Source organism: Budorcas taxicolor, chromosome 16, assembly GCF_023091745.1.
Source record: "Budorcas taxicolor isolate Tak-1 chromosome 16, Takin1.1, whole genome shotgun sequence".
NCBI classification, from domain to species: Eukaryota; Metazoa; Chordata; class Mammalia; order Artiodactyla; family Bovidae; genus Budorcas; species Budorcas taxicolor.
The window spans coordinates 10,511,193-10,535,625 of NC_068925.1; positions in this window are offsets into that span (position 1 = coordinate 10,511,193).

The window sequence follows — 24,433 nt, forward strand, 5'->3', positions numbered from 1 at the left end:
AAAATCTACAAATAACATTATACTTAGGGTGAGAAACTATGTACTTTCCCAATAAGATCGGGAAGAACACAAACAGTTCTCTCTCACCACTGCTGCACAACATGGCAGTAAAGACAATTCAATAAAGAAAGGACAGTGTTTTCAACAAATAAATGGTGCTGAAACAACTGGTCATCCATATACAAAATAATTAATCTAGACATATACTTTACACGCTTCACAAATTAACTCAAATGGATAACAGATATAAAAATAAAATGTAAGCCTGAGCAATTTGTAGGTGATAATATAAATAAAATATTTCTATTTCTTCTCTAACTCGTGTCCTTTTTTTGTGTAGAAAATGTGACTGTAGTTCTATAGCTGGCCCTCTGTATGCAAGGCTGCATTCTCAGGACCATGTGGTGCTATGGTAAGTGTTTATCCTGCAGTTCTTCAGCTGTGTTCACCTTTATCACATAGAAGCCTGTTGATGTGGTGGTAAAACCTGGAGATGAGCATATACTACAGTCTTATGATTAGATCTCAGTTTGATCTGCAACTTTTCATCATTGTTTCTCAGAGTGGAGTCCCAGGTCTCCTGCTTTTAGGTGAGAGAACAAAGCACTTGTCAACGACTGAACAACACAATGACAAGGGCCTTAGCCATCTGCCTCTGTGGAGATTAGGCCCTGTGCTGCTGCACCCCTTGACCTTCAACATCACCTGAGGGAGTTCAGGGTGGAGTGAGGCACTCTGTGTTCCAGGGAATCTGGTAGAACAGGTCTTTGGATATGATTTTCAGGAACTGATTTCATGATCCGAATCCTTGCATCTCTTCATATCTAGAAAAGCACTATATTGCTTCATGATGACATCATCTCCTCATAACTAGCAGAAAACCTCTTGTAAAGTAAGTGCTTGTATGCATTGAACTCTTCCTTCATCAAAATCTTATGTATTACCTTCTCCCACCACCTCTTTGGAGCAGTCTCTCAGATATCTAAGGTATTTTCTCCGAGGCTACAGTCCTCATTTTGCCCCAAATAAAATTCAACTTGCAACTCTCATGTTGTGCATCACTTTTTTTTTTTAAATTTATTTTAATTGGTGGTTAATTACTTTACAATATTGTATTGGTTTTGCCATTTTTTAGTCAACAAAGACTAAAAGGAACTGGAGTTGTGGATTTCCCTTACTCTGAGGTCTGTAAGGCTCTGCTAAAACTCCAGTGTGTAAGGCTCTGGAAATATAATTTCCCCTGAGACTTTTATTGTCAAGATGCTCTAGTGTATTTCAGAATGAAGAATGTCTTCTCCTCCCTGACAGAAGTGGGAACATGAAACATGAGGAAACTTTTCTGAGATCTTTACGGTGAGAACTTGGTAGGGCTTCTGGGAGTAATAAAAATCACAAATGTGTGTGTGGAGTGGGGAGAGGGAGGGGGAGCATTTTGACTGACTTCTCCTTACAGGGTTTCACTCTCAAATCTGTCCACACTCAGGCTCACACAGTTTCATCAGATACAGTTTAAGTGTTCCCATCCTGGAGCTAGTTCCTGCAGAGGATTTTCCTCCTGGGCTTCTGCTCTGATAAACTGTGACTTCCATATCCAACTGTCTATCTCTCCAATTTGGGGGCAGCAGTTTTCTCTGCTGCCTAAATTTTCTGCTAAAAAAGAAAAAAATATATATATATATATACATATATTTTTTACTTTGTTCTTTTGAGGATGAGAGTGATGGCTTCCAAACTTCTTACATTCTGGTTTGGAAACTTCAAGTACTTTCCCTTTGCTTTGAAACCAAATCAAAACAAAACAAAACAGACAGTAAATTTCTTTGGCTCCATATTCACTCCAAATGTGCAATTTTCTACTTACTTTTCATTTTATTCATTCTCTTCTGCCTGTAGTTGTCTGCAACCATATGGCTTCAATCTTCACCCTAAAGTTCAACTGTTATTGCCAAGGTCACATTTTGCTAATTGCTAAACCCCCTACTACGGTCTTTTAAGTCTTGAATTAGTCAGCTCCTCATCCTCTCATCTCATCCTCTGCTGCCTCCTTTTCCTTTTGCCCTCAAACTTTCCCAGGATCAGGGTCTGTTCTAATGAGTCAGGTCTTCGCATCAGGTAGTCTAAATATTGGAGCTTCAGCTTCAGATGGATAGATAGCATCAGTGACTCAATGGACATGAGTTGGAGCAAATTGCAGGAAATAGTGAAGGACAGGGAAGCAAGGTGAGCTACGGTCCATGGGGTCACAAAGAGTCAGACACAACTTAGCAACTAAATAACAACAACAACAAGTCAGTCAACTTACATATATAGCATTTCAAAATATGGACTGTTTTCTTGAATGTACTTTCCTTGGTTTCCCAAATATTATTTATTTCACATGTTCTTTGTCTTTTCTCAATCTCTCTTATCAGTTCTTTGTTTTAGTTTGGTTATCTCATAATTTGGCACCAGCTCTGGATGTTCTGTTCTAAGATTTTTCTCTTTTTATTTTACACATTTGCTATAGGTGACCTCCACACCCCCCTAAAGAATTATTTACTAAAATTTATTCATCAAAATCACAGATCAGTTCCTCCACTTGTGTTTCTTAACTCAGAGAACCATTTGCTTTAGTTGAGAATATAAAATTTATTCATTCTTTTTAAGTGTCATAAAATTTACATATATAAATAAAAGCAATGAAAATAGATATTTTGTAAATATTTTATTTAAAATATATATTATGTACATATTTTATATTTTATTATATATTTATCTCATAGATCCAGTTTCTCATCATTGATGAAATGCACATAAAATATACAAAAAGCTATTATGTATTTTATTCAAATTTTTGATTGTTAAATTCACTTAAATACTTCAGATCCTCCAAATTGGCATCTATGGGCATAAATGCCATTTCTTTTTTTTTTTTTTTAATACTGCAACTATTTTATTTTATTTATTTTTTTTAAATTTTTTTTATTTTCTTGGTGTTTTATTAAAAATGGACTTTACAATACTGTATTGGTTTTGCCATACATTGACATGAATCCACCACGGGTGTACATACGTTTATTTCTTTCTGTATATGTATTATGTAATAGAATGTATTGTCAATAACTTACATTAGTAATAATCTATGGACACAAAGAAAAGACCAGCAAAAGGTAAACTTCAGAGAAAAGTCATAAAAAAAACTATATAAATGAATCTTTCAACAGTAAGTCAAAGCTCTACTATAATAAATCACAAGCTATGCACATACTCTTCATGATACAGACTTACAAGTAAAGCCCAAATTTGCCTTTGCAGAAACAACTGAAATATTAAAATCTAGTTTCTTTTTTCTGCAGGGAAAAAATCCTTTTATAAATCTGAGAGATGTTTGTACCCAGAATACAAAATGGGACCTGAGTGTAGCATGAAACCTGATGGATTTGACAGACTTTTATCAACAAAATTTGCATTCTTTCTTTCTTAAAAAAAAAAAGTGTCATAATATTTTCTGACAGGTTATCTTTGAATTCCTCCTAGCTTGAAATAATATGACAGAGAGACTAACAACAGAAACAAAGTCCCTAGTAAAATACAATATTTCATCTTGAAAATATTTGTTGGAAGTGTAAATTATAAAATTAATCATGTTAATTACCTTTGTTTATCCTTCCAGCAAGCCTGACGATTTAATCTTCCCTTGTATCATTATGTCTACCTGAATGTTTTTGGGTTTTTTTCCCCTCATCTTCATTTTAACTCAATAAGAATAAAATTTGAAGATTTATGATCGACTTTTTTTTTCCTTAAAGAGTTTATCAATACTACAGATCCCGTGAGTCAAATCCTCCATATGATGATGCTATATTTTTTCAGGAAGCACACAAACTCTTTTAAACTATATTATAGTATTTAATATTACCTTGAAGACATTTTGAGTAGAACAGTTGGGTTTTCATGGTGAATGGGGATAGAGAACTTTGAAATCTTTCCTGCAGCAAATGAAGAATCCATTTTTAGAAGTCCACTGTCAGTGGTAGCGAAAATAGATTCAGGAAGAAGTTATTGAAACCAGGATGTTAGGAAGAGACTTTTGAAATCACAGCAGTTTAATTGGGAAACATTTAGAAATATTCTTAAAGGTCAGGAGGGAGGGGACATATTTACACCGATGGCTGATTCATGTTGATGTTTGACAGAAAACAACAAAATTCTGTAAAGCAATTATCCTTCAATTAAAACAAAAATGACACGTGAAAAAAAATTTAAAAAAAGAAATATTCATAAAGGATAGTAATGTGGAGACTTTACAAAGTAGAATTTGGAGGTGCAAGAAGGAAAGTAATCAAGAATAATTCATGGCCTCTTTTCTAGCTGAAAACATAGAGTGAGTTAAAGAGAACTAAAGGAAGATTCTAGCTGTGCCAGTTTCAGTGAAGATAAAAACAATTTAATTTTACAAATAACTTATGTGGCTTAATATTTAAAAAAAAATTAAAAACAGAATATCTAAAAACACATTTCTCCAAAGAAGACATACAGATGGCCAAGAGGCATATGAAAAGATGCTCAATATTGCTAGTTGTTAGAAGAAAGCAAGGCAAAACTACAACGAGGTATCATCTCACAGCAATGAGTACCCATCATCAAAAAGCTACAAATGTAAATAATGAGGAAGGTGTAGAGAAAAGGAAACTGTCCTACATGGTTGTTGGAAATATAAACTGGTACTGCCACTATAGAGAACAGCATGGAGATTCCTTAAAAAACTAAACATAGAACTACCATATGATTCAATAGCCCCACTCCTGTGCATATATCTGGAGAAAAACACAGTTTTAAAGGATACATGCACCCCAAAGATCACTGTAGCAATATTTACAACAGCCAAGACATGGGAACAACCTAATGTCCATCAGCTGCTGACTGGATAAAGAAGATATGTTATATACATACAATGGACCATTACTTAGCCATTAAAAACAGTAAAATAATGCATTTTCAGCAACATGGATGTATCTGGAGATCATCATATTAAATGAAATAAGTCAGACAGTGAAAGACAAATATCATATATCACTTACATGTAGAATCTAAAAAATTATACAAATGAATTTGTTTACAAAACATAGACAGACTCACAGACTTTGAGAACAAACTTATCGTTACCAGGAGGGATAGATTGGGAGTTTGGACTTAACATGTACACAATGTGTGTTAGTCATTTAGTCGTGGCCAACTCTGCTTCCCCATGGACTGTAGCCTGCCAGGCTCCTCCATTCTATGAAATTCTCCAGGCAAGAATACTGGAGTGGGTTGCCACTTCCTTCTCCAGGGTATCTTCCTGACCCAGGGATTGAACCCGGGTCTCCTGCATTGCAAACAGTTTCCTTACGATCTGAACTATAGGGAAAGCCCATGTACACAATGCTACACTTAAAATAGATAACCAACAAGAACCTATTGTATAGCACATGGGACTCTGCTCGATACTCTGTCATAACCTTAAAGAATTTGAAAAGGAATAGATACATATACAAGTATAAATGAATCACTTTGCTATATACCTAAACCTAACATATTATTCATCAACTGCCCTTTAATATAAAATAAAAATTCTAAAAAACACTCTTAACTTTGTGCAACTGAAAGCTGACCTAGTAGAAAATTTCTCAGAAGATAGTTAAAAACCAAGCAAACAAAAAAATAAAGGTGAATTCATGTGACAAAGAAAATACCTATTTTGAGGAATATAGTTAAATGTTATGAAATGGATCAGATGGCTAGAATGGCAACTTATGAAACCTAGCAACTTTGGTAGACTTATGGAATACACTTCAGTATTTATCACAAGGATGTAGGCATGTGTAGTGTGACCTGAGAGGTCTAAAAATTGCTGTAACAGCTTGGTTTTGCCAAATATTCAGTGGCATGCTTTTAAGTTCAACAAAGCTTCATCTGGGCATTGTGAAACTGCAAATTTCATGGAGCTACCCAAAACTGAAGTCAGCAAATTAACTGACTCCTAAGTATGATTATGGGAAAATCATTTAAAAGAAAATTACCCTGAAATTTATTTTGAGTAGGCCCAACCAAGACTTTCTCAGCAGACCAGTAGAAAACTCCAATTTATTTTTTATTTTATATATAATGAGAAAATTTTATTAGATATGATTATATACTAATTAATATAATTATTTTGTGTTATACTTCATTGATAGCCTATGAAAATTAACTATTGTGTAACCATGGCTTCAATGAATTAATGAAACATTTTATTTCGAATGTATATTGTAAAAATTTTCATTAGCATTTTCAAAAGATGTTATTTTTCCAAAGCATTTGGCCACTAACATTTGAGTACTATCAAAATGGCATCCATAAATTCTTTTATTTTTAATTAGATTTTTATATTTATTGGCCTTCCCTTGTGGCTCAGGGGCTAAAGAAGCTGCCTGCCATGCAGGAGACCTGGGTTCGATCCCTGGGTTGGGAAGATCCCCTGGAGAAGGGAAAGGCTACCCATTCCAGTATTCTGGCCTGAACTGTATAGTCCATGGGGTCACAAAGAGTTGGACATGACTGTGTGTTTTTAAATTTTAATTAGATTTTTATATTTATTACTTAAGCTTTAAATGAAATTATTTGCATCCTTTTTCTCTATGAATTAGTCTCTTTATAAAGAGATACTTCTCTTCCATAGATTGTTTTAATAGATTTTTAAATCTGTGCCTTACCTTTAAAAAAAAAAGTGGTTATTAAGGAAAGATGTGAGACAGTATGTTTAATCGCACAAATATAAAGTCCAAATCACTGAACATCAGCAAGCTGTCATTCCAGAGAATAATAAAATAAACAAGTGAAACTCCTAAAGTAATAAAAATGTCATGTTGTTAAGTTTGATGGAAGTGTAGATAAGAAGTACACACGATCAATTTCTATTCTAGTCTTAAACCTCATTATTGTTTATTAATGCATCAAATCAACATGTTTGTTTGCATGCAACTCATGAGGTATTGACAATTTGAAAATACCTTGAAGGACTGGGCCTGTAGGTCTGGGGCTGTTATTGAAATAATTTTCTTACTATATATTAGCATAACTGATAAAATATTCAGAGGATTTTGATCATCTGACTCTATTGATATTTCAGCCTCCTAAAGTTGAAGATGTGGCTTTCGTAGGACCAGGCCTGTGCTTCAGTAATTTACCTGCAGCAATCCAAATGGGATTTCACAAATCACTGGAAAGCCAGATGGTTATTCCAGCCTTATACTGTGAATGGCTTAAGAATTTCACCTTTTCAAATAAGTAAGAAAAACAAGGCTTGCTAACCCTTGAAAATGTTTAATGGTCCAGAGTGAATAATCTATAAGAATGGTATTTCACACTTTTTTTTTTTTTTTTTTTTTCAGTAAACATTGAAGTTGTTGAAGGGGAAAGAAAGAGGGACACAAATTTCTAGGAGAACATGCTGCTGCTGCTGCTGCTAAGTCACTTCAGTTGTGTCCGACTCTGTGTGACCCCATAGATGGCAGCCCACCAGGCTCTCCCGTCTCTGGGATTCTCCAGGCAAGAACAGTGGAGTGGGTTGCCATCTCCTTCTCTGCTAGGAGAATGTAAGAGATCTTTTTTCCAAGAAAATGACATTTATACTGGATACTAAAATACAGCTGAACAGTTCATTTTAATTATAATTCAATATTTTCTCCTAATTGATTAATTTATATGTTTTTCAAAGTATAAATGAGTTTATGAATTTCCATTTTTGCTTATTCAGGAGATGGTCACTCATGGATCATGAGTGCAGATTCTGGGAGTGGATTAAATGTTTCTAAAACCTGGGATTCACAGTGGTGACACCCTGTCAGGGGCAAGAACTTCTGGAAAATAGTAAGAGAACAAAGGGGCTCTGCATAGGAGGAAAGACCATATGTCAAAAAGGTGACAAGAGTCACCTGTGGGTCATCTTGAACAAATCCCTTCAATAAAAACTATAGCATACATCTTTAGGAAATTCATATCTAAAGTGGGGTTATATTTCCTAGCCAACAGAGGACAGAGTTTCATATCTGGATCTGTTGAAAGGTAGACTCAAAAAGAGCCATATGATAAGCACATTTTTTCTGAAACTTTGGAAAGAGTAAAACCCTCTTTATACTGAGAAATCATTGGCTTGGCACAAGTTTACCTAATTTTGAGAGAGCATGAGACTTCTATGAAGAAGAAAATGGCACCCTACTCCAGTACTCTTGCCTGGAAAATCACATGGATGGAGGAGCCTGGTAGACTGCAGTCCATGGGGTCGCGAAGAGTCTGGCACGACTCAGCAACTTCACTTTCGCTTTTCACTTTCATGCATTGGAGAAGGAAATGGCAACCCACTCCAGTGTTCTTGCCTGGAGAATCCCCGGGACAGTGGGCTCCTGTCTATGGAGTCGCACAGAGTCGGACACGACTGAAGCGACTTAACAGCAGCATGAGACTTCTAAATAACATGTTGCAAACTGATTTACTTTCTTTGACATATGGGCTTCCTGGTGGCTCAGACAGTAAAAAGAAAAATCTGCCTGCAATGCAAAAGACCTAGAATCAATCCCTGTGTCAGGAAGATCCCCTGAAGAAAGGAGCGGCAACCCACTTCAGTATTCTTGGTTGGAGAATTTCATGAACAGAGCAGACTGGCAGGCTATAGGCCATGAGGTTGCAAAGAGTTAGACATGACTGAGAAACTAACACCTTCTTTCCTTTTCTTATCATATAAAGTTGTTCTCACTGAAGTGATATCAACAGTGCATTTCTTCATGAACTTCCAAACCACTAGACTCAATCTAACCACAGCCTAAGAACTTGGGAGCAGATGATCAGATAGAAAGTCAATTTTAAACAGTGTAATGTGTCTTAATGAGAGAGAGCAAGTCTTTATAAAGTAAATTTTCTCTTGGAATTGCCTTGTAGACAAAATTACTGAATCTAGAGTTTTAAGAAATTGTAGTTCTTTCTGGAAGGGAAAAGAGGTAATAATATAATGAGTTAGTTAATTCAAAATACATTATTGAGCACTTGGTATGTGCCAGCTACTCTTCCAGGTGCTAGGAATACATTGCTGAATGAAACTGGCAACAATCCCTTTCTGTCTAATGGACCTTATATTAACATGGGAGGAAACAAATAAAAAGAGACACCCTCAAAGCTGAGTGAGCTAGGTTTCTAATAAGAGAATCTTACATCTAACATGTTTCTAAGAAGAGCATCTAACATCTACCATGTTAAATGATGCTGTGGCTCAAGTAAGATTGAAAGAGTGATATCACCATTCTTAGATTCACAGTGGCCATGGTGACCACAAAAAGACTATTTTCAGAGGAGTTTTTAAAAAATTCTCATGACTTAAGAAAGAAGAAAAAAGTTGGGTGATGGATAGACTATGCAACTCTTTAGGAGTATTGCTGCAAAAGAGAGCAGATAAATAAATCAAAAGCTTGAGGGTCAATGGGGGTAAAAAAAAAAAAGTATTGTTCTTGCAATAAGAGAGAAAATATATTATTTGTATTCTGATTCATTTGGTCAAATAGAGAAAGGAAAATGGTAAAGGAAAAGTGGAGACCTACTTTAGAAATATCCTTGACTTGGTATCACAGGATAATATTAATTTATAACTAAAAGGGATTGTCATGCACATGAGCAGGAAGAGTTCAACTATAGTAGTAAGAGGAAAGATAGGTGGGTGGTTTGGAAAGATGGCTGAAGGAAATGCTGTTTTAGTTGTGTCTATCATTTCCTTGAAATAGAAAGTCAGGTCATCTATTGAGAGAGATGATTGAGGAGTGATGTCACAAAATTTAGAAGAGAAGGGAACACTATGATAATCAATTAGAAGAATGGCAGAGGCAATGGATTAGAGGACTAAACCCTGGTTGCCTTGTCATACCAGTGATCTTGTGATGTTCCCTTCAGTTCAGTTGCTCAGTCATTTCAGACTTTCTCAGAACCCATGGACTGCACCATGCCAGGTTTCCCTGTCCATCCCCAACACCCAGAACTTACTCTGACTCATATCCATTGAGTCAGTGATGACATCCAACCATCTCATCCTCTGTCATCCCCTTCTCCTCCCACCTTCAATCTTTCCCAGCATCAGGGTCTTTTCAAATGAGTCAGTTCTTCCCATCAGGCAGCCAAGTATTGGAGTTTCAGCATCAGGCCTTCAGATGAATATTTAGAACTGATTTCCTTTAGGATGGACTGATTGGCTCTCCTTGCAATCCATGGGACTCTCAAGAGTCTTTTCCAACACCACAGTTCAAAAGCATCAATTCTTTGGGGCTCAGCTTTCTTTCTAGTCCAACTGTCACATCCATACATGACTACTGGAAAAACCATAAAGTAATGTCTCTGCTTTTTAATATGCTGTCTAGGTTGGCCATAGCTTTTCTTGCAAGGTGAAAGTGTATTTTAATTTCATGGCTGCAGTCACAATCTGCAGTGATCTTGGAGCCCCCCAAAATAAAGTCTCTCACTATTTCCATTGTTTCCCCATCTATTTGCCATGAAGTGATGGGACCGGATGCCATGATCTTAGCTTTCTGAATGTTGAGTTCTCAGCCAACTTTTTCACTTTCTTCTTTCACTTTCATCAAGAGGCTCTTTAGTTCTTCTTTGCTTTCTGCCATAAGGGTGGTGCCATCTGCATATCTCAGGTTATTGATGTTTGTCCAGGCAATCTTGATTCTAGCTTGTGCTTCATCCAGTACAGCAGTTTGTATGATGTACTTGGCTATAGGTTAAACAAGCAGGATAACAATATATAGCCTTGATGTACTCCTTTTCCAATTTGGAACCAGTCTGTTGTTCTATGTCCAGTTCTAACTGTTGCTTCTTGACCTGCATACAGATTTCTCAGGAGGCAAATAAGGTGGTCTGTTATTCCCGTCTCTTGAAGAATTTTCCACTATTTGTCATGATCCACATAGTCAAAGGCTTTGGCAGAGTCAATAAAGCAGAAGTTGATGTTTTTCAGGAACTCTCTTGCTTTTTTGATGACCCATTGGATGTTTGCAATTTGATCTCTGGCTTACAAGATGGCAGAGTAGAAGGACGTGAGCTCATCTCCTCCTGCGAGAACTCCAAAATTACAACTTGGTGCTGAATAACCATCAACAGGAGAATGTTGGATCCCACCAAAAAAATATACCCCATGTCCACAGGCAAAGGGGAAGCCCCAGCAAGATGGTAGGAAGGGTGAAATTGCATTTAGAACCATAGCCCATATCCACCAGTGATGTTTAGAAGGCTCAAACAAACCTTGTGTCCACCAGGACCCAGAGACTCCACAGAAACTGAGCCAGAACTGTGTTTCGGTGCCCTCTGGAGGTACAAGTCAGCAGTGACCTGCTGCAGGAGCAGGGGCTCTGGGTGCAGCCTACCTGGATATGGCCTAAGGCCTCTTAGAGGAGGTAATGATTAAGCCTATTGTACAGTCACCAGAACTCACACAGGACTGGGAAACAGACTCTTGGAGGGCACCAAAAAAAAAAAAAAAAAAAAAACTTTGTGCTCTCTAGGACGCAGAAGAAAAGACCAGTGACCCCACAAAGAGACTGACCCAAACTTGCCTGTGAGTGTCCAGGAGTCTCCAATGAAGGTGTTGGTCGGTTGTGGCCTGCTGCAGGGTCATGGGCACTGAGTACGGCACTGCATGTATGGGACCTTTTGAAGAAGGTCATCATTATCTTCATTACCTCCACCATACTTTGGCCTTAAGTCAAACAACAGGGAGGGAACACAGCTCTGCCCATCAGAACAAGATCCAGTTTCCCCCTCAGTCAGTCTCTCCCATCAGGAAGATTCCATAAGCCTCTTATCCTTATATATCAGAGGGCAGAAAGAATGAAAACCACATTCACAGAAAACTAACCAAATCGATGACATGGACCACAGCCTTGTCTAACTCAATAGAACTATAAGCCATGCTGTGTAGGGCCACCCAAGACAGATGGCTCATGGTGGAGAGTTCTGACAAAACGTGGTCCATTGGAGAAGGGAATGGCAAACCACTTCAGTAGTCTTGCCTTGAGAACCCCATGAACAATATGTTAATAGTGACCTATTTAAATAGAAAGAACTCTGATTTTTTTAAAACTTTATTCTTTAGCCACACAGCTGCATGGACACAGTTGTGGGCTAGGCAGAATGCTGGATTTATCCAAATTTGTTGTTTGGTTAAGGGTGTGCACATTTGAATGGATTTGACTTAATATGTGGCAGCCTGTCAAGCAAGAGTTGAATTTCTGTTGAGAGCAAAGAAACCAGAGACATTTGTGGGAACTAGAGAAAGTATTTTGAGTAGTGGTTACTATACAATGCTGAAATGTTGCCAACTAACCAGGAACTGGAAGAAGAGAAGTGAATGAGCTTAACGGTATGGTAGGAATTATATATGATCTCAAATCAGTAAATTAGGGTAGAATTTGTGACAGCATCTAAGTGGGTATATGGTAATTTAGATAGAAGCCAATGTATTATTAATCTTAGGAACTTTTGTTAACAGGAATATAAAAACATACTTATTCCATAGATCATAGAGGCAATATTTCAGTCATCCAAGCAATTTTCAAAACTGGCCTAGCTACAACTAGTCAATTCAGGAGTGGTTAATTAGAAATATTTCTGGAAAATCAACACAAAAGACATGATTCTGCCATCTAGCCCTCATCTCTCCTTTCCCACAATGGTTGTCCTTAGTGAAGAAGAAATTTAAAGTAGAAGAAGAATTAATTTAATCTACCCTTAGTGATTGCAGCACATGCTTAAGGGGCTATGTATGCTGGAAGAACAAGCTTAATATGATGATTAAAGGTGATGCAGGTGCCAGTGAGTCACATGAGGAAAGAAATAGTCCAGATTCTCCTTTCAACAAATGTCATCCAGACAAAATTTGGAATTCAGATTAAATAAGCTTTTCAATACATTATTTTTTGTATAAGAATGTGAGTTACCATAAAAATAACTCAGTGTTATCACTTGTCCATGTCAAGAAGATCATATATTTGCAGGGCAGATTCCAGAAAAGATCAAGGGAATAATTGCAATTTACTGAGGATAGTATTTGGTTTTGCTGCAGCAAGAACAACAGTAATGCTTTTACAGGTGATGCCACTGAGATCAAGAAAGAAAACAAATTTATAGGGTCACATAGTAAGTGGATGAGTATGAATTAAATCTCACCTTGTAGAGTTTGCCCTCTTGAGTTACTAAGGAAGGAAATATTAACCTGGTCCCTCAGAATGTACTGTCTACATAAGGAAGGATTGAAGTGCAGAGTAAATCTGACCTCTCTAGTATAAAGGTGCATGAGTACTGACTTCCCTCCTTCAGAAGTCATGGATTCTGGGGAAGGACGATAACAAGGTCAGGCTCCCACCTGAAGATGCTTCTGTGCAGCCAGATAGGAGTCTCACACAATTTACAGGGCCTATCTAGGAAGATGAAAGAATTACAGCAGACATCTTAAACTCAGAACTGATTCTGACTGCCAAGCAACCTTTAATAATGATACTGTTTTGTGTATTTGACCCTGCACATTTCATAACTACTCAAATATTTCTAAATGTTTCTTGTGATGCAGAACAAGTACTTAGTGGTTGTGCTAATATATGAGATCAAATAATAGGAATCAGTGCTCCAGGAAAAGGACTAGAGCATTTCAATTTATGAAAGATTCAAGGTCAAGACAAGACATGATCTCAAAGAAGAAAATGAAGGAAGAGAAAGTTTTTCCTAATTCTTAGGGGAAAATTACCTAATTTTTAGGGGGATAAAAGATAAGCAGGATGAATGAACTTTAACATTGAAATGTCTGGATTGTATTAATTAAAAAAAAAATAGTGTTGATTTTTTTCTTACCTCCTGCTCCTCGCAGTATGCAGTAGAGCACAATTCCTACTAAAATCCCAACAGTATTCTTTGTAGATGTATCTAATTTAGTTACTTATTTAAAAGAAAAATCAAGGAAACCAAAACAATTATGAAAAAGAAAAAATTGAAAGAATTATGCTATCTGATTATAACACTTAACATATAGCTAAGTAAAAAAAAAAAAAGAAAGAAAAGAAAATGTACTATTGGCATGGTTAAGGGATTAAAGGAACAGAATCAAGAAGCCAGAAACTGACCCACCCAGAAACAGTCAGCTAATTTTAGACAAGTCTGTCAAAGAAAATAAGTGGAATAGAAATGATCTTATCAACAAATGATATTGGATAATTACAAACTCAACCTAAATTCCACATTTTATTCAAAGCTAACTCAACAAAGACTGCAAGACTATACAATGTTATAATGATAGTCTCTTCAACAAATGGCTCTGGGAAAACTATATAGCTATGTGTAAATGAAATTAGATTATTGTTTAACATGATACACAAAAATAAGCTCAAAATAGATTGAAGACATAAATGTGAGACCAGACATTGTAAACCTCCTAGAAGAAAATATAGGCAGACCACTCTCTGACATAAATCATACCAAGATCTTTTTTATATCCCAGAAAAATGGAAATAAAAACAAGCATAAATAAATGGAACCTCAGTTCAGTTCAGTCCAGTCACTCAGTCATGTCTGACTCTTTGCGACCCCAAGAATTGCAGCACGCCAGGCTTCCCTGTCAATCACCAACTCCCGGAGTTCACTCAAACTCATGTTCATCGAATCGGTGATGCCATCCACCCATCTCATCCTCTGTCACCTCCTTCTCCTCCTGCCCCCAATCCCTCCCAGCATCAGAGTCTTTTCCAATAAGTCAACTCTTCACATGAGGTGGCCAAAGTACTGGAGTTTCAGCTTTAGCATCAGTCCTTCCAATGAATACCCAGGGCTGATCTCCTTTAGAATGGACTGGTTGGATCGCCTTGCAGTCCAAGGGACTGACAAGAGTCCTCTCCAACCCCACAGTTCAAAAACATCAATTCTTCGGCACTCAGCTTTCTTCACAGTCCAACTCTCACATCCATACATGGCCACTGGATAAACCATAGCCTTGACTAGATGGACCTTTATTGACAAAGTAATGTCTCTGCTTTTGAATATGCTATCTAGGTTGGTCATAACTTTCCTTCCAAGGAGTAAGCATCTTTTAATTTCATGGCTGACAGAATGTGGTCCACTGGAGAAGGGAATGGTAAACCACTTCAGTATTCTTGCCTTAAGAACTCCATAAACAGTATGAAAATGCAAAATGACAGGAGGAACTCCCCAGGTCTGTAGGTGCCCAATATGCTACTGGAGATCAGTGGAAAAATAACTCCAGAAAGAATGAAGCGATGGAGTCAAAGCAAAACAAAACCCAGTTGTGGATTGGACTGGTGATAGAAGCAAGGTCCAATGGTGTAAAGAACAATATTGCATAGGAACCTGGAATGTTAGGTCCATGAATCAAGGCAAATTTTAAGTAGTCAAACAGGAGATGGCAAGAGTGAACGTCGACATTCTAGGAATCAGTGAACTAAAATGGACTGGAATGGGTGAATTTAACTCAGATGGCCATTATATCTACTACTGTGGGCAGGAATCCCTTAGAATTCCCTTAGAGTTTGTAGTCATCATGGTCAACAAAAGCGTCTGAAATGCAGTACTTGGATGCAATCTCAAAAATGACAGAACGATCTCTGTTCGTTTCCAAGGCAAACCATTCAATATCATAGTAATCCAAGTGTATGCCCCAATGAGTAATGCTGAAGAAGCTGAAGTTAAATGGTTCTATGAAAACTTACAAGACCTTTTAGGACTAACACCCAAATGGGACCTACTTAAACTTAAAATCTTCTGCATAGCAAAGGAAACAATAAACAAAACAAAAGACACCTCCATATTGGGAGAAAATATTTGCAAATGATGTGACAAACAAGGGATTAGTTTCCAAAATATACAAACAGCACATGAAGCTCAACATCATCAAAACAAAAAGCCCTATCCTAAAATGAGCAGAAGACCTAAACAGACATTTCTCCAAAGACATACAGATGGCCAAAAGGCACATGAAAAAAAAAGGTGTTCAACATCACTAATCACTAATTATAAGAGAAATGCAAATCAAAACTACAGTGAGATATCACCTCATAGCAGTCAAAATGGCTATAATCAAAAAATCCCAAAACAATAAATGCTAGAGAGGGTGGGAAGAGAACAGAACCTTCCTACATTGTTAATAAGAATGGGAATTGGTACAGCCACTCTGGAGAACAGTATGGAGGTTCTTTAAAAAACTAAAAATAGAACTACCATATTACCAATCAGTCCTGCTCCTGGGCATACAACCAAAAGAAAACATGACCCAAAAGTAAGCATGCACCCCAATATTCATTGCAGCACTGTTTACAATAGCCAAGACATGGAAGAAACCTAAATTGATCAACAGAGGAATAGATAAAAAAGATGTGGTACATATATTCAATGGCACATTACACAGTCATCAAAAAAGAATGAAATAATGTAATTTGCAGCAACATAGATGGAACTAGAGACTGTTATAATGAGTGAAGTAAGTCAGAGAAGGAGAAATATCTTATGACATCCCTTATATATAGACTCTAAAAAGACATGATACAAATGAGCTTATTTACAAAAGAGAAACAGACTCACAAACTTAGAGAAAAGACTTGATTGTCAAGGGGTAAAAAAAAGGGGGAAGAATATATAGTTAGGGAGTTTGGGATGGACAGGTGCACACTGCTATGTTTAAAATGGATACCAACAAGGAGCTATGTATAGCACAAGGAACACTGCTCATTGTCATGCGGTAGCCTGGATGGGAGGCGAGTTCGGGGGAGGATGCATACATGTATGTGTATGACTGAGCTAATTTGCTTTCTACCTAAAACTATCACAACACTGCTAATCAGCTATTTGTTGTTGTTATTGTTTAGTTGCTACATCATATCCAGGTTTTGTGATGGTCTGCAGCCCACCAGGCTCCTCTGTCCGTGGGGTTTCCCGGACAAGAGTATACTGAAGTGGGTTGCCCTTTCCTTCTCTAGGGAATCTTCCTGAACCAGGGATCAAACCCATGTCTCCTGCATTGGCAGATGATTCTTTACCACTGAGTCATCCAGAAAGCCCATGCAAAATAAAAAGTCTAATAAAAAATAAGTTAAAAGAAAAGCAAAAACAACAACAACAAAGGAAAACAAACCTTAACCAAATGCATAGCAGACTTAAATGTAAAACAAAACAAAAAATTAGACGTGTAAGAAAAAAACATTGGTACCTAAGGTAAAGTAAAAAATCAAAAACAAACAAAGAAACAAAACACCTCTTACTCAAGACCCCAAAAGCATGACCAATAAAAATTTTAAAATATATAAACTAACTTACTTAAAACTAAAAGGTTTTGTTCTTCATAAAGAATATGTTAAGTAGATTAAAGACAATGCAAATTGTGGCAAATTATTTGCAAATCACATATGACAAATGATTTAGTTTCATAGTGTCCAAGTAACTTTGTATTAATAGGAATTGCTTAAAAATATAGATCAATCAATATAGATCAAATTGAGGAGAGTTGACAGTTACTAGTTTAATATTCCAATTCACAAACATGTTCTATCTCTCCACTTACTGAGATTTTTTTCATTAGATATTAATATTTTTTGACATTCAGCTACTATACATGTTTGGATATACTTATCCCTGCATACTTCATTATTTAGGGTGAGTGATAACTAAAGTTGCTGTGTTTTCAAATTTGGTTTTCCCTTGTATTTTTCAGTATATAGAAAAAAAAAACTGCTTTTAGTTATTGACTATGTGTCCTGAAACCTTGCCTAACTTAATTTGTCAAGGATTCTAGAATTATTTTTGTTAGATTGCTTGGTATTTTCTACATAAATAACTATGTCTTCTGCAACTAGTGGAGTCTCTGGATAAGGGTGAAAGAGGAGAGTGCAAAAGTTTGTTTGAAACTCAGCATTCAAAACACTAAAATGTTGACAATGGGTCATATCAATGCATGTTAAATAGAAGGGGAAAAAGTAGAACCAGTGACAGATTTTCTCTTCTTGGGCTCTAAAATCACTGCAGATGGTGACTGAAGCCATGAAATTAAAAGATGTTTGCTTCTTGGAAGGAAAGTTATGGCAAACCTAGATAGTGTATTAAAAAGCAGAGACATCACTTTACTGACAAAAGTCCATATAGTCAAAGCAACGGTTTTTCCAGTAGTTATGTACAGATGTGAGGAATGGACCATAAAAAAGGCTGAGCGCTGAAGAATTTGTTTTTGAACTGCTGTTGGAGAAGACGATTCAGAGTCCCTTGGACTGCAAGGAAATCAAACCAGTCAGTCTTAAAGGAAATCAATATGGAATATTCTTTGGAGGGACTGATGCTGAAGCTGAAACTTCAATAATTTGGCCAACTGATGCAAAGAGCTGACTCATTAGAAAAGACCTTGATGCTAGGAAAGATTGAAGGCAGGAGGAGAAGGGGATGACAGAGGATGAGATGGTTATATGGCATCACTGATTCAGTGGATGTGAGTTTGAACAAGCTCTGGAAGATGGAGAAAGGCAGGGAAGTCCGGAATGCTGCAGTCGATGGGGTCCCAGGGTCAAATATGACTGAGTTACTGAACAACAATGCATACTTAGGAAGAGGAATCAAACTAAAGAGACTATATTAAATATTATCTTCATGGTTACTCAAAATAGTACCATAATAACTACACTATCAAATTTTGGTTTTTAAATGAAATTTTGCACAACACTCCTAAAATTCTTAACTCTCATTTTAACATAGTATGTTGTCTTCCTGCTCTCTTTCAGTTCTTTTTTCTCTATATATCCAGAATGTTCAAGCTGATCCCTCAACTCCTAGCACCATCATCCACCTGATAAAACAGGATGAAACAGCACAATTCCCTAATGACAAATAAAGACCGGGTAAGGAACAGTCTTCAATTTGTATATAATCATTAAGATAACCATAGAGGAACTAGGCTCTAAAGAAGTGCGTATTTAAGTAAGAATATCAAATCATTTGGCTTTCTGTTTTTGCTGTTCATTCGTGCTGCTTGCTCAGTCGCCAAGTCATGTCTGACTCTTTGAAATCCCATGTACTGTAGCCCTCCAGGCTCCTCTGTCTATGGAATTTTCCAGGTAAGAACCCTGGAGTGGGTAGCCATTTCCTTCTCTACTGGTCTTCATTCACATCCACTTTATTTTTAGCCAAGAAGTAGTCTGAAGTTAATTCTATCATTTTTCCAGAAAAGCAGTTTTCCTTCCAAATTCAGTTTCTATAGTGCTTTAGGCAAAGGTCAGCGATTACATCTCTTCCAATCTATTGTAATATACAGTCTACTGTAATAACGTATTTTTAATGTAAATATCATCACCATTTAAATAATTACATATTTTTAATTTTCACAAAAATTTTTGGTCATTGATATTATGTTGAATTGGCAAAACTCAGCAGTTTTATCTGGGCAATATATACTGTTTCTCAAAGATTAGGAAACATTAAGCGAGAAGAAAGCTCAACATATCACCTTAACCAGCTCTGGCATTTGAGGCAGTCAAAGAGAACACTGTAGATGATTATCTAAATTTGCACGATCCTGTTGCTGTTGTCACTAAACATGTCTAACTCTTTGTGACCACATGGACTGCAGCAAGCCAGGCTTCCCTGTCCTTCATTATTTTCCAGAGTTTGCTGAAATTCACATCCGTTGAGTTGGTAATGCCATCCCACCATCTCATCCTGTGTTATTCCCTTCTACTCCTGCCTTCAGTCTTTGCCTTTTTCAATGCCTTTTTCAATGAGTTGGCTCTTCACATCAGGTGTCTGAAGTATCTGTTTGGTCTTTGATGCTTAGGGACATTTATCCCTTGATAGGTCTTTCTTTTTATTTTCTTGTTTTCTGTTCTATTTTGTATTTTGTGAAGAATGTGGGCCTAATATTATTCTTCAATAATATTCTTCAGTCAGCAGAGATTGGTCCATCAATTGATATAGTCCAACACAGTAAATGAGATATAAGAAACTTTCCTCCATATTAAAATAATTAATAGTGCTAGGGTCTGAATATTTATGTACCCCCAAAATTCACAGGCTAAAATCTTACCCTTTAAGGTCATACAATTAGGAGGTAAAGTCTTTGGAAAATGATTAACACATTTGGATGATGTCCTTATAAGAAAGCCCAGGAGAGCTCCACTTCCCCTCCTTCTATGTGAAGACTCAGCAGGAAGCTACCATACCTGTATGAACCAGGAAGTCGACTTTATCAAATCTCCTCATTTTGTTCTTGAACTTCCAACATTCAGAGCTATGAGAAATAACTTTCTGTTGTTTATAATTCACCCAGTTTACAATATTTTGTTATAGCAATCTAAATGCACTAAGACAAATAGTCTTAAAAACGATGAATGAAAACCTGGGCCTGTCTCAACCTAATAAACATCCCACAATTATGAGTAGAATTAGAGCATAAATCCAGTGTTGTAGATGAAAACATAAAACTATGAGAAGAGCTTAAAGATGAAACACTGACCAGTCACAGCTTCAGTCATCACTCTAGACTGTCCCTCTTCTGAGCCAAAGTAAACCTATTTTTTAAGATAATTTTTTGTTGTTTTCAGATCCATTTAGTTAACATAATTCTAACAGATACAGAAGCTAACAAATTTAGAAAAGATACAGCATGGAACAACTTGAGAACACATGCCAGTACATAAAAATGTGACAGATTAGAACTACCAAATTTATAGTATTGTTATTTGTGAAATGCTGTCTGTAGGATTTAAAAAAAAAAAAAAAAAAAGGAAGCTACACATGCTGAGGAATACCTGGAAATTTGAACATGGCAGGATTTGGTGAAAAGCAGAAGACAAGATTTGTATGAGAAATTAAGGACTATGAGATTTTAGGAGTGAATGAAGAACATATCAAGCATTGAAAGAACAGTAGAACAAAATGTAAAAACAGAAAATAATCATGAGGAATTTCTCCTCACACCAAGATTATAGATACGGATAGAATGTACTATATACTTCAGAGTACATTGCATATTTTACCCAAATCATAAATAATATGGATATAATCCAAATATTACAATCATATTTTATTTGTATTCCATGTTTGTATGCAATATATTAATAGAATTGTCCTCAGTTCTTACATTGGGATATATAAACTGTTTATCCATTTTGTGCTCTCTGATTCAAACAAAAAATGTTGAGGTTGTTAAAATTTAATTCTGACAGATTGAAAACCACAATCACAGAAAACTAATCAAACTGATCACAAGGCTGGATCTCAGTCTTGTCTAACTCAATGAAACTATGAGACATGCTCTGTAGGGTGACCCAAGACAGACGGGTCACTTTGGAGAGTTCTGAAAAGAAAGTGATCCACTGGAGAAGGGAATGACAAACCACTTCAGTATTCTTTCCTTGAGAACCCCATGAAGAGTATGAAATGGCAAAAAGATAGGATACTGAAAGACGAACTCCCTAGGTCAGTAGGTGCCCAATATGCTACTAGAGATCAGTGGAGAAATAACTCCAAAAAGAATGAAGAGATAGAGCCAAAGCAAAACAACACCCATTTGTGGATGTGACTGGTGATGGAAGTAAACTCCAGTGCTGTAAAAAACAATATTGCATAGAAACCTGGAATCTTAGGTCCATGAATCAAGGTATGTTGAAAGTGATCAAACAGGAGATGGCAAGAGTAAACATTGAGTTAACATTTAAGGAACCAGTGAACTAAAATGGACTGGGATGGGTAAATTTAACTCAGATACCATTAAATCTACTACTGTGGGCAAAACCCCCTTAGAACAAATGGAGTAGCCCTCACAGTCAACAAAAGAGTCTGAAATACTTGGATGCACTCTCAGAAATGACAAAATGATCACTGTTTCCAAGGAAAACCATTCATATAACAGTAATCCAAGTCTATGCTCCAACAAGTAATGCTGAAAGAGCTGAAGTTGAATGGTTCTATGAAGACCTACAAGACCTTCTAGAACTAACACACACACACACACACACACACACACACACGTCTTGTTCATTATAAGGGACTCAAATGCAAAAGTAGGAAGTCAAGAGATACCTGGAGAAACAGACAAATTTGGCCTTGGAGAACAAAATGAAACAGGGCAAATACTAACAGAGTATTGCCAAGAAAATGATCTGGTCATAGTAAACATGCTCTTCCAACATCACGGGAGAAGACTACACATGGACATCACCAGAGGGTCAATACTGAAATCAGATTGATTATATTCTTTGCAGCCAAAGGTGGAGAAGCTCTATACAGTCAGAAAAAGAAAAAAAAAAAAAGACCAGGGGCTGATTGTGGCTAAGATGAACTCCTTATTGCAAAATACAGACTGAAATTGAAGAAAGTAAGGAAAACCACTAGACCATTAAGATATGACCTACATCAAATCCCTTATGATTATACAGTGGAAGTGACAGATTCAAAGGATAAGATCTCATAGACAGAGTGCCTGAAGAACAATAGATGGAATTTCATGATATTGTACCAGATGCAGTGATCAAGACCATCTCCAAGGGAGGGAAAAATGTAAAAAGGCATAATGGTTGTCTGAGGAGGCCTTACAAATAGCTGAGAAAAGAAGAGAATTGAAGGCAAAGGAGAAAAGGAAAGACATATCCATTTGAGAGCAGAGTTCCAAAAAATAGCAAGAAGAGATTAAAAAAAAAAGCCTTCCTCAGTGATCAATGCAAATAAAAGAGAAAAAAAAAATAGAATGGGAAAGAATAAAGATCTCTTCAAGAAAATTAGAGATAGCAAGGGAACATTTCATGCAAAGATGGGCACAATAAAGGACAGAAAGAGTATGGACATAACAGAAGCAGAAGATATTGAGCAATGGTGGCAAGAATAGAGAAGAACTATACAAAAAAGATCTTAATGACCCAGACAACAATGATGGAGTGATCACTCATTTACAGTCAGATATCCTGGACTGCAAAGTCAAGTGGGCCTTAGGAAGCATCAGTACAAACAAAGCTAGTGGAGGTGATGGAATTCCAGTTGAGTTATTTCAAATCCTAAAAGACGATGCTCTGAAACTGCTGCACTCAATATGTCAGCAAATTTGGAAAACTCAGCAGTGGCCACAGAGCTGGAAAAGGTCAGTTTTCATTTCAGTCCCAAAGAAAGGAAATGCCAAAGAATGCTCAAACTACAGCACGATTGCACTCATCTCACATATTATCAAAGAAATGCTCAAAATTCTTCAAGCCAGGATTCAACAGTATGTGAACTGTGTACTTCCAGATGTTCAGATGGATTTAGAAAAGGCAGAGGAAACAGATGTCAAATTGCCAACAGCTGCTGGATCATAAACAAAGGAAGAGAGTTCCAGAAAATCATCTATTTCTACTTTATTGACTATACCAAGCCTTTGACTGGGTGGATCACAACAAACTGTGGAAAATTCTCTAAGAAATGGGAATATCAGACCACCTTATCTACCTCCTGAGAAATCTGTATGCAGATCAAGAAGCAACAGATAGAACTGATCATGGAACAACAGACTGGTTCCTAGTTGGGAAAGGAGTATATCAAGGCTGTATACTGTCACCCTGCTTATTTAACTTATATGCAGATTACATCATGTGAAATGCTGGGCTGGAGGAAGTACAAGCTGGAATCAAAATTTCCAGGAGAAATATCAATAACCTCATATATGCAGATGCTGCTGCCGCTAAGTCACTTCAGTCATGTCCAACTCTGTGTGACCCTATAGATGGCAGCCCACCAGGCTCCCCCATCCCTGGGATTCTCCAGGCAAGAACACTGGAGTGGGTTGCCAGTTCTTTCCACAATATGCAGATGACACCACCCTTATGACAGAAAGTGAAGAACTAAAGAGCCTCTTGATGAAAGTGAAAGAAGAGAGTGAAAAAGTTAGCTTAAAACTCACCATTCAGAAAACTAAATCATGGCATCTAGTCCCATCACTTCATGGCAAGTAGATGGGGAAACTGCCAGAAGCTAGCATGGGGAATTCTGCCCGTGGCAAAGGTCATGAGGAAAGGGGCCTGACAAAACGCAAAGGCAGGATCAGGCCTCAGAGTTCCCCCTGGATTTTCTTGAGCATCTACCCCCCAAACCAGAATCTGCCTGCTTTACTGTGTTATGCTTTCCACCTACTCCTCTGACATTAACAGGGGGCTGTCCCCCCACCACCTTTTTCTGGAAAAAGTAAATTTAGAGCTTTTAGATAATAAGTCTCCTGGGCATAATAAGACTATTTCAATCCAAAAACCCCTCTGATGGCTTGCTAGCCACCAAATCTGACAGGTTTTTCCAGACTCTTACAGCTGCACATGTGATTGTTTTTGGCCTCCTGACAGTGAGAGGCACAGGAAGCGTAAAACATTCTAGGAATGTAGGGGCTTCTGAGGAGTCAAAATCATTA